This window comes from Podarcis muralis, chromosome 6, assembly GCF_964188315.1.
Source record: "Podarcis muralis chromosome 6, rPodMur119.hap1.1, whole genome shotgun sequence".
In the NCBI taxonomy this organism is placed as follows: domain Eukaryota; kingdom Metazoa; phylum Chordata; class Lepidosauria; order Squamata; family Lacertidae; genus Podarcis; species Podarcis muralis.
Window position 1 is genome coordinate 22795258 of NC_135660.1, and position 12354 is coordinate 22807611.

Consider the following 12354-nt stretch of genomic DNA (forward strand, 5'->3'; position numbering starts at 1 on the left):
ATTTCAGTATCATCAGCCTGAGCGGTGTCCAGGATAAGAGATCTGAGATGTCTGGCAAATCAGGAATAGGCACCATGGTGCTATGTAATGCAGGGTTTCCCAAACTTGGGTCTCCAGCTGATTTTGGACTACAACTTCCATCATCCCTAGCTAGCAGGACCACCAGTGGTCAGGGATGATGGGAATAGTAGTCTGGAGACCCAAGTTTGGGAAACCCTGATTTAATGACTCAGATAGTGTAGCAACATGACCACAGTTTATTTTATTTTTAAGATGGCACATGAAAAATGAGCTCATTGGTTGAAATGATATTGAAAGGGGAAACCAGGAGGGTGAAATCTCTTCACGATACTTTGAGGTTATTTTGAACAGCTGAGGCAGGCAATGGCAGAGGTTTATAAAGTTGGTGGAGAGAGGCATTTTTCAATTCTTCTTCCTCTCTTGTAACACCAGATTTTGCAATGAGTCATGCTGGCAGCATCAGAATGGCAAAAGAACATCCTTCTTTGAACAGTGCTTAATTAATTTGTGGGTTTATTATTATTATTTGCAACGAAATGTGTCGAGGACACCAAGTCAGATGCCTTTAAAATGGGAGGAGACAGATTCATGAAGGATAAGTTTTAGCAGCAGCAGCAGCAGCAACAAGAGTTAAATGGAGCCTCCAAGGTCCAAGGCACTGTATCTCATCCCCTCCCAACAAGATTTCATTAATGAAACAGCATGATGATACAGCATGATGGCACACAGGCAGGAAGGTCAGTAAGCAGCATGGGGGGCAGGTGGCCCAGGTGAACTGGATGTTAGGATATTGATGTTCCGTTCCACCTTAACAGATGTGTGGAATTGTTGTATGTCACATGTCTGTTTACACTCCAGCACAGCTTGCTGGGAACTTCCCTTTGTGTGTATAGCTATTGCTTATGTTGCTTGCTTGGACATGAAAGGGAGAAGACATGTTTTTCCTCTTGTCCTTATGTAGGCTGAATAAACTGCTTGTAAATATGCTTTACACAGCCTCTCCCTGCCACTTCTGTTGTGCGTTTACTCTGCTGAGTTGCGTGCCCAGCTTCTGAAACTTCTGAAGCTCTGGGGCGCAGATTCATGCTGCACCAAGGACTGGAGTTTGACCGGCACATCGGCCGGTGGGCTGGAGCCAGCTGGGGGCTTGCCAATTGCCCCCAATTCCTTAGCAGCATCCCAACACTGCTTAGCAGTAGCGATGGTGGGGGGAGGTGCTTTACAGAGCAATTTGACAAACCACTCTGTGATGCACCTGTCCCTCTCCATTAAGCTTGACTTAAAAAAAAAAAGTAAAGCCAACAAAGGTCCGTATAGTAAAAGCTATGGTTTTCCCAGTAGTGATGTATGGAAGTGAGAGCTGGACCATGAAGAAGGCTGATCGCTGAAGAATTGATGCTTTTGAATTATGGTGCTGGAGGAGACTCTTGAGAAGCCCATGGACTGCAAGAAGATCAAACCGATCCATTCTTAAGGAAATCAGCCCTGAGTGCTCACTGGAAGGACAGATCCTGTAGCTGAGGCTCCAATACTTTGGCCACCTCATGAGAAGAGAAGACTCCCTGGAAAAGACCCTGATGTTGGGAAAGATGGAGGGCACAAGGAGAAGGGGACGACAGAGGATGGGATGGTTGGACAGTGTTCTCGAAGCTACCAGCATGAGTAGCTCAAACTGCAGGAGGCAGTGAAAGACAGGAGGGCCTGGCGTGCTCTGGTCCATGGGGTCACGAAGAGTTGGACACGACTAAACGACTAAACAACAACAATAAGTGAGGAGGGACAGGCTCTCTGAAGCACCTTTGTCCTTGTGGCAGGATTGGGACAACCTTTGAAGGAAGTGGGTTGGGGTGAGATGTGGGGCAGCAGCATAGATACTTGAAGGGAGATGAGGGGAGGTTCGAGTGAGCAGTGGGGGGAGATGTGTGGGGTAAACAAAGAGGGGTTGTCCAGGTATGGGGTTGGCAGAGGGGATGATGAGCAGAGCAAACAGAGACAACTCCTCCTACTGACCCTCATATTATTATAAGCTGCCTTGAGTCTGTATGAAATTTAAGTGTCTTAAGAAATTTAACAAGTATTAATTAAGTAGAATAGTAACACAACCTTCTGGAAATACATGATGAATATCTAATGACAGTTCTTAGGCGTTTCCACCCAGTTCTCCAAGCTGTTCTTGAACCATTTTTATTTTTTTTGGATACTCCTAAAAGTATTTTTACACTTACAATAATGCAAGATCTCATCCATTTTTAAACAAATGTTGCCGAGTGAGTGCTGATGCACTGGAATCACACAGGAAGAGGAAGAGGAAGAGGGGGGAATAGACTCCCTGGCACAAAATTAAAAGTAAACACCCCCCCAAAAAAACTTTAAACAGTTTTATATCAAATGTAGGTGATCTAGTGTCCCTATCAGCCTGGAAGCGAAATGGGGTCACTTCCAAATAAGAGACAGTAGTAGCTTCTGCATAAATGGGATAATTCCTAGGCATTAAAAAAGGGATTCAATTGCATACTAGAAATTTAGGTTTGGGCAATTAAAGTGAATCGTCGATGCAACAAACCACTAAAAGCAATTGCAGAAAAAACAAACCACTAAAAGCAATTGCAGAAAAAAACAACTTTTGCGGTTAGGAATATGACAGGGAAATGCACCAAAAAGTGTGGGATTGGTGGGAAGATGTCTCACCTTCTTGCAAACAAATCAGGATGAATGCTCATTGTTGTGTAGCTTCCTGACAAATGAATGAGAATGAATGTTCAACAAGGAGAGGGCAGAATATAACCTCCATGCAAGCCTTGTGTTAGCTTATCAGTCTGAGTGCTCAGAAAAGTTGAGGAGCCCTTAATCATGCAATTGGTTCTGAATTCCATTATACAGGTATTGTTCCCTGCGACTCAAGAGGCACAACCCATTGACTGACAATGGACTAAAAAATGCGAGTAAAGGAAGCTCATTGTTTCATGCACAAGTTCTCTTTTATGCTAGCTCAAAATGAATATTAGGTAAGTGTTTCTAGTTGCACAAGCTTCCTTGTTATTGTTTTTTTAATTCTCCCTAATGTAAGGTCTTGTGGGTAGTGTTAAAGGACACTCAATGCAGCTGCAACGTTTACTCAAAAAGAGGAGGCTCTTTTCCTACGTGTACACTAGGATTAACCTCTTAGATCATGCAGTATAGAAGTTGCGGTAGCAAAGGAGCATGTAATTTTAATGTGCTGATATGGTTTGGGTCAGACTGTGGAATTGCAGTTCTACTTGGTATCAAGGCTACTCTAAAATGTAAATGCTACAACTACTAATAATGATGTAAAATAAATTTGTATGACCGAGAACATATTCCTCTGATTAGACCAAGGTCTCCCTAAGTCATCTTCTGCCTGCTGCATACAAGGACACTGTTTCCTTTGCAAAACAGACATAACAAGCATAGGAGCCAACTCTAGGGGGCTGTGGGTGCTTGGACACTCACAATAATATAATTGTGGGGGGCCGGGCACCCACAAAGTCAATGAGGAAAGCCGGCAGGTCGCAGCAGCACTGCCTTCAGGAGAGAAACAAGATGGCACTCTGATAACAAGGATGTTCACCATAGACTCATAGAATTGTAGAGCTGGAAGGGATCTCAAAATGTCATTTAGTCCAGCCCCTGTAATGCAGGAATCACAGCTAAATCATACATGACAGCCATCCAGCATCTGCTTAAAAATTTCCAAGGAACTCCAAGGAACCAACTCCGGAGGGCGACTATTCCATTGTGAAGCAGCTCTTCAGAAAGTTCTTCCTGATGTTGAGTCAGAATCTCATTCCTTGTAACTTGAAGCTATTGGTTCAAGTCCTCCGGAGTGGGAGAAAACAAGCTTGTTCCATATTCCACATGGCAACCTTTAGATATTTGAAGATGGCCTTCAAATAACTCCTCTCAGTCTCCTCATTACCAGGTGAAACATACCCAGCTCCCTTCAGTCGTTCCTCATAAGGCTTGGTTTGCAGACTCTTCATCAACCCTTCCCCAACTACACCCCTCCCTGGCTCTATTTTGCACCCTGTTTGAGTTTTTCTGCCTGGCTGAAATGTGCAGTTGAACTAAAATAATAGAATCATAGAACTGAAGAGTTGGAAGGGACCATGAGGGTCATCTAGTTGAATCCCCTGCAATTCAGGAATCTTTAGCCCAGCGTGCGGCTTGAACCCGCTGCTCTCAGATTAAGAGCCTCATGCTTTACTGATGGAGTCATCGTCTCATTAGCCTGGGTGGAAGAGAGATGGGTGTGTGAGAGTGTGCATAGAAGCTAGTTTGGAACAAATGGTGAAATTTATTTCTGTTGCTCCATCCACTTTTGCTGCCACTAACATGTGCCCCCCCCCCTCCCTGAAGATTGCACAGGAGGAAATTTGGCCCTCAGGCTGGAAAAGGTTCCCAAACCATAGACTAAACCATGCCAGGTAAGCCTTGGAGGGGAACCAAACTGTGTTCCATTGCAGGCCCCTTAAATTACATTCAAAATAGCTTGGCCAATGTTCGAACAGGCTTAGAATTCTGCTGTGATCGCTGAAGGGAATGACAATCAGCATGTAAAATTAGCAAAGGAACATTTTGCTTGAATCTTGGGAATAATCCCCTTCTGGTGAGCTACATTAGCTACTCTGAGCTCTGAGGTAATTTCCCCTGTGAAATGGTAGAAAGCTAGGATGGGGAAAAGCTGGACACGCCACATGTAATCAGCCTTTGAGCGCTGCCCACAATCAAGGTTTCTTTCAAGCTATTAAGCTCCCATTTGTTTGGAATGGCGGGTCTGCAGCAGCCCATCACATTACAGGGCTTGTAAAACCACCTGCAAAACTCAATCGGCAGCCTCTCCCCATCCATCTCTATAAAAAACTACTTGTGTTCTGTTCAAATCTCCTCCCTGGTTATTGAAAAGAGAGAGAGCTGTAAATCACAAGAGATTATGATAGCAGGCTAATCTGGTAGCATCACAACTCTGCATCCCATTTCCCCTTCTTCTAATGCATTGTGTTTGCCCAGCAGCGTCCAGGTCCCAAAAGGATAAAACAACATCAGTTCCCAGGGTATTTTGCACCCATTATTTTACTGATGGAAACCTCTCAGATCTAAGTTGACTTCCACCAGTTTCTTTAATAACTGGGTGAATGCCATTTTGCTGTTTTTCTCCTCATCCGCTACCCCGCTGAGGGCTTGTCCATGCATGGAAGAGAGACTTTGCCCATTCGTTTGATTATCCTTAAATGCCTGTGATAAGGTTGCCCTGACTGACATTGACACCTCATTAATAGAACATGATGTTCTGTCCAGCTACTTTAAAGGACCGAGTAAGCTTATATCAGCTGAAAACTGCACAGTACCATTACAAATTTATATGTGGGCATCCAAGACTTTGACTGGAGCAAAAGCAAAAGCATATACTGTATTGATGAAGAAGCAAATCATTCCTAATAAGTGTGGCAACTGGTGTCAACACAGGTCCACACTTCCCAGCATATATTCTGGCAGGAGTAGGGAGCATCCTTAGGCTCCAGTTTTCCCCAAACCCTGCCAGAAGAGCTGACAGAAATTACGAATGATGTCATTCTGCAACATCTGGAGGGCCACAAGTTCCCTCTCTCTGGAAAATGTCTGCCACAATGGCTTTTGTGGTCAAATTCTATCCCACTCAGAATATAATTAGCATTCTATAGAGCCTGTTAAAGTGTAAATAGAAGCATCACTCGGGGAAAAAGGATGACTTTTGTGTCGAGGAGATGTGAAATAAGGGTGGCGTTTTCTCTACAAAAGTCCTTGTCTCCTAATTATTTATTATGTGAATGATTGATATATTTAGTGTTTCAACAATCAGGACATGCTTCCTATTTCACATTTACCTTGTTAACTTGTTAACTTGATCAGCCCACCAATGTGCATTAAGGGAAGAAGTACTCTTCATCTTCAGCCACAGGCGAGTGATTTTCCTAGTACGTTTCATAGATCTGATTAAATCTGGCTCTTGCCAGGGCCCCTTTACAGCCTTATCCCAAGCACATTTACTCAGGAGTAAGTCTCACTAAAATGGCATTGGCTCTGAAATCAATTCCCTCCCATGCGCTGGCAGAGTTTTGCCAGTGTAACTGTGATGCTAGTGGTAGCCTTTTGCTAGCGCAAGACGTCATGTTGCTTGTTAATTTTTCCACCTGGGTAGCTTTATGCTGCATTGGCACAAGAGGGTTTCGAAAAGACCCCTCTCTATTTAGGAGGTATAACTTGAGGATAGGATTACTCTGCAAAAATCTCTTTTATAATTATTGTGGTTCAATTCGTTGGGGGAGGGGAACCCTTACATGCCATACTGTAAACACCATTAACGATGTGAGGATTTTAGTTTAAATCATGCTTTCGATCACACAGTCTAATAAGCATAAAAGGAAAATAGCTTCTAATTTTGCAGCCGTCTGGGATTTGCATGCCCTGTTCTATTACCCAAAGGCATAATAACACTCATAGTAATTACGATTATGGAGAGGGATTCAAAAACAGCATAAAAGGAATCTGAATTAAATTCCATCAAGTGCACAGATTGCAAGGGATGCAGATGTTCTTGGTAGAGAGGGTGAATTGCCCATAAATACAATAATCATATTTTTATGTAAAATAATTAATGTAATTCATGGAAATGATCCTGAGAACACACTTCTTTCATCCAGCTAGGCCTTCGTTTGTGCTGAGCTGATTCTACTCTTCATGGCTGATTTAGCCCATTCTACTATGATTACTTTAAAATGGAGTCAACTATGGACCACCTTCCTATTATTTCATTTTTGTCACACAATTCCAGTTTTTCGCACTAAACTCTTCCATTTCAGATCAGCAAGCATAAGATTGCTGTACATAAGAATAAATTACAGTGCCCTGAAATAAAGCATCCGTGCAGACATTTTGGGCCTAATTATTAGGGTGGCCATGTTCCCTGCTATACAGATGGGAGTCCTTTATTTGGAGGGCTGACTAGTCCTCGCCATGTTTAAAGATAACCATAAGAAGAGAAATCAAGGACCTTGAAGCTGCTCAGCCACAAAGAGCATGTACATGAGGCTCTGTGGCACCTATGATATATGGTTTATTTACACACATATACAACCTGAGGTGGCATCTACACACATACAAAAAACGCTGTGAGAATGCTTTTTTAAAAAACCGTTTTGAAAAATACATTGAATTCAGCATAGCTCACGGTCACCATCTAGTGTCACAGATGTATCTTGCACTTTACAACACGTAAAAAGTTTTATTTGCATCTGTATAGCTGAGTCCCCAGTCTACAATGGAAGGGTCCCCAACATTGAACTCCAATAGGGTCTTGCTTTCCTTATAATCACAACATCCAGTTTAAGCAGACACTGGCTATTTTTCTCTGCCTCCTGCACTCTGCTTGTCACATGACCTCATCTCTCTCAGCTTCTGGCCCACATTATATTCTCTGTTCTAAACCTCTGGCTTTTCTAACACAGAGAGAGGCCCTTCTCCCTTCTCTTGCCATGTTAATGACCCACTACCCCGGACTGCACCCTCAAGGAAATTAGTCTGAGTTAATTAGCACCAGCCTGCCTTCATCACTTGCTAATTCAAGAGGGTTTAGAAAAGTCTAACGTAGAGATCAAATACCCACATGGGTCTAACGTCCTTGTCTTAACACACAAATGCTTATTAAATTCTAACATTTACTGAGACCAGGCATTTAGCACCCACAAACCTATAAAAACAGCATCACACATTGATAATAACTCATAGAATTTAGTGCCGCAGGAAGTGGTGGCGACCATTCATGCTGATGGATTAAATAGTGGGTTGGACAAATTCATGGCGTGCAGGCCTGTCAGTGGCTGTTACCACTGAAACCACTGAATACCAGTTTGCTGGAAGGCAATAGCAGGGAGAGACCCAGTGCAGTGTGGTGAGAACCAGTGTGGTGTGGTGGTTAGAGTATCGAACTAGGAGCTGGGAAATCCCCGCTTGGCCATGAAACTCACTGGGTGAGTTTGGGCCTGTCACTGCCTCTCAGACCAACCCATCTCACAGGGCTGTTGATGATGAGGGGGAGCACCATTTTTTGCCACCTTGAGATACTTGGAGATAAAGGTGGGATGTAAAAGATAAAGAAATATTGCTTTCATGCACTGCCTGTAGGCTTCCCTTGGCTTCCACATGGCTAATGTTTGCGGTTAGTGAAACGAGAGCTTAGCGCTTTGTCTTGTGGTTGAGGCAAACCTTGGTTTAGCTTGGCATGGCTAAACCAGTACATAGTAAGGTAAAGGGACCCCTGACCATTAGGTCCAGTCATGACTGACTCTGGGGTTGTGGTGCTCATCTTGCTTTATTGGCCAAGGTAGCCGGCATACAGCTTCCGGGTCATGTGGCCAGCAGGACTAAGCCGCTTCTGGTGAACCAGAGCAGTGCACGGAAATGTCATTTACCTTCCAGCCGGAGCAGGACCTATTTATCTACATGCACTTGAGGTGCTTTCGAACTGCTAGGTTGGCAGGAGCTGGGACCGAGCAACGGGAGCTCACCCTGTCGTGGGGATTCGAACCGCCAACCTTCTGATCAGCAAGTCCTAAGCTCTGTGGTTTAACCCACAGTGCCACCCCCGTCCCAAACCAGTACATAAGGAGCAGCAAAATGGCCACAAGCTGTTCTCCGGGAGCCTGCACGTTGACATGGTCTCTGTAGGCAAAAGCTTAGCTCACTGTGTCATGTGAGCCAGGTCAATGTTTCTTGACATTTCCGACAACCATACACATGTGGCTTTATTCCATTCATATCAAAGCTAGAATAAACTGGTCTGGTGATGTTAAGCTATCACTTTCAGTTGCGTAGTGAAGGCAGCTGGTTTCAGCAGCATTCCATGGCATCAAGAGACAAAACGTTCTGCTGACTCAGTTCTGTTCTGAGAACGCGCAAACCAAACAGATGATTAAAAAATGTGTCTTGTTCTACCTCAAGGCTATTTTCATCGGCATGAGGAATGGGTCTTTATTTACCAGCTTGTCGGCGGTTCAGATGTCCGTTATCTCAGATTCGAAGGCTTCAAGGCATGTTGTTTGTGATGAGCTGGCCTTGCGTTCTCTTGCCGTGGGAGGAAAATTGTCTTCTGAGCTACGTCGTTCCGGAAGCCAGTAATTTATAGTTCTGCAGAACCTGTTTAGATATTGTAGCAATTCAAGAACAAGTGAGCGATTTGCAGCAGGGAGGTCAAATGTTACTGGCAAATGAAATGATGAAACAGGCACTGGGAGCCTCTGGTCATTCAGATGTTGTTTAACTGCAACCCACTTAATCCATTAACCATACCAAATGAGGCTGATGGGAGCTGCAACCCAGAAATATCCAGGAGGGCAACACAGACTCCCCATGCCTTTAATAAAGCATTATTTAATATAGTGTCACTATCTAGGTGCTTTAGCAGAACATCAAGATAAACACCAGCGGGCTCAGTAGAACCCCAAAGTTTGTAGAAGTACAGAAACAAACCCTCAGTGCTATAAGGATTGAGAATGTTCAGTGGCACATAATGTTGAGTCTCTGTAGTGAGAAAGGAGACTAAAAACCCAGAGCTTGTAGGGAATGCAATGGAGTATCACGGGAAAGGGCATTTTCAACCTTGAGCAGAGCACCCCACACTGGAACATATTGCTGCACAGAATCACAGAATCGTAGAGTTGGAAGCGACCCCAGAGTTGGAAGCGACTCCATCTAGTCCAACCCCCAGCCATGCAGGAATCTCAGCTAATGCATCCATGTCAGGTGGCCGGCCAACCTCTGCTTAAAAACCTCCAAAAACTACAAGAGCAGATCCTGCTGGTATAGTTCTGAAAACTCCCTGTGTTGAACATGGGTCACTGAATTCAGGCTAAATGCAAGTGCTTGGGAATGGTTGTGGACCACAGGTATGAAGTTCACGGCATGTAATGCCTTAAGAGAGAATATTATGAAAATGATATACAGGTGGTACATGACACCAGTCAAGCTTGCAAAAATCTATCATTTGCCCGGCAATAAGTGTTGGAAATGTAAAGAAACTGAAGGGACATTCTTTCACCTTTGGTGGACGTGCCCAAGGATTAAGGCTTTCTGGGAGATGATATATAATGAAATGAAAAAGGTATTTAAATATACCTTCCTGAAGAAACCAGAGGCCTTTCTCCTGGGCATTGTCGGCCAATTGGTGCCAAAGAAGGACAGAACTTTCTTTATGTATGCAACAACAGCAGCGAGAATACTTATTGCAAAGTATTGGAAGACACAAGATCTACCCACACTGGAAGAATGGCAGATGAAGGTGATGGACTACATGGAATTGGTGGAGATGACTGGCAGAATCCGAGACCGGGAGAAGAGTCGGTGGAAGAAGACTGGAAGAAATTTAAAGACTATCTACAGAAATATTGCAAAATTAATGAATGTTAGAATGATGTTGGAATGAAGTTAAGTGGTCTTAGCAGCAATGTTATTAAGGTTTAGGTAAAAATGGATTGTTAATAGATGGGAACTTGAAGTAATAATATATTTAGATCAAGGATTAAGATAAGAACAAAAAGGGAAAGGATTTGCTGAATTAAATAACTGATTTGGGATGCAAAAAAGGGAGGTGTGAGGAGGTCTGGGAAATAAGTGAATGAAAGACATGATATGGAAATACTGATTTGCTTTTAATTGTTATTCTATTTTTTCTGTTTTTTGTATTTTATTTTCTCTTTTTCTCTTTTTGTTTTTTCTTTTGTATTAATAATTATTTTTTTTAAAAAAATGCAAGTGCTGTTGGTTACGAAGGTATTTATTCCACAGGATTATGTAAGTTATGTCCTTTGCCAGGGAGCTGCATGGAGATAAGCACAGGCCCACAGCAATGTTTTCCTGGTTCAAGGGAAGAGACAGTGGTGACGGAGGCTGAACTGTATGCAAGAGGAGAATGCACAGTTAATTCATTGTTCCTTTGTACAACACACACCCAACTGCGATTTGAATGGCGTTAATGGTGTTTCGAAAGAAAGAAAAAACTGCATGTAGGCAGAAAGCTGAAAAAGTGTTGATAAGCTGTTGCCTATCTAAACATAGCTCCTGTGCCTTGGCTAAGATTTGAAGTGGGTGGCAAATCTCTGCTCTCAGCCTTCCTTTAGAGCACCGTGGTCCAGTATGACTCCACGCACCCCAGCCTCTTGCATAAAAATATCTTGCAATTTTGCTGCCATTTACTTCTGAGAGAACTGAACCAGCTGCTTCCCACATTTCACTGCAGAAAACAAAACAAAAACCCCCGATGCATCGTTTGTGATAAAGGTTCAAATATTCCTTTCTGCCTTTTTCCTTCATCAGTCCATTTCCCCTGGGATGTAATGTACCAAATCATTTTCACCGTATTGTAATTTCCCAGTGTTAACATGCAGCAATTCTTCAGCATTAAGCATTTCCTTACTTTCAAAATAAAAGGAGGGAGGGGGGGTATAAGGAAGGGTGAGTCTTAGAAGAGCTGATACACTGTCTTTATACAATTAATTAATTGGCTTTGCCTTTTGTCTCTTTATATTTGCCAAACATTGGGGAAGTGGCAAAGTGCATCAATACATTCTGGTGTCAATTTTCTTGTGTAGAGACTCTGTCCCTAATCACATTAAGGGATAATCTGTAAGTCCTATTATGCGTGCTTAGTATATTGCAGGGAGGGTTCTTCATATCTAACAATTCAGGACATGAAAAGAGGCCTGCTGAATCAAACCAAAGGCCTTTTGCATCCAACATCCTACTCTCACAGCGGCCAACCAAATGCCTATTGGAAGTCCACAAGCAGGACATTAGTACTGTGGGATGTGAAACACAAGAGCAGTCAAGTACAACATTCCTAGAGTGAACATGTTTACACATGGGGAGGAATGTTTGTCCAGCCAGCAGGTAAACTTCCTGTTTCCTTCTGAGCTGGGACAGACTTCCTCTGCATGTGACTAGAGGTGGGTGTGGCCTCACCTGTGCAGGTAACGACAAAAGCACAGGGCAGGGCAGCCATCTCTCTCGCTTTGTCTACATGCATCAAAGAAGCAACATCTGCTTAGCCAAAGATGCTCTCTTGGCTTCCAAGAGAGGACAAAGGGACTGTCTCCTTATGAGATAGTTTCTAGATGTATGTTACTTTTTTAAGCTAAGTCTGCCTTCCGGGATCCGATTGTGAACAGAATGTGAGTAAACTCTTTTTATACTTTTATAGAAGACTGTGTCGTGTCTTTTATCATCTTACATGACCACCACATATGATAAAAGTACCCTCATTTTCTTTACATTCCCAGCACCTTT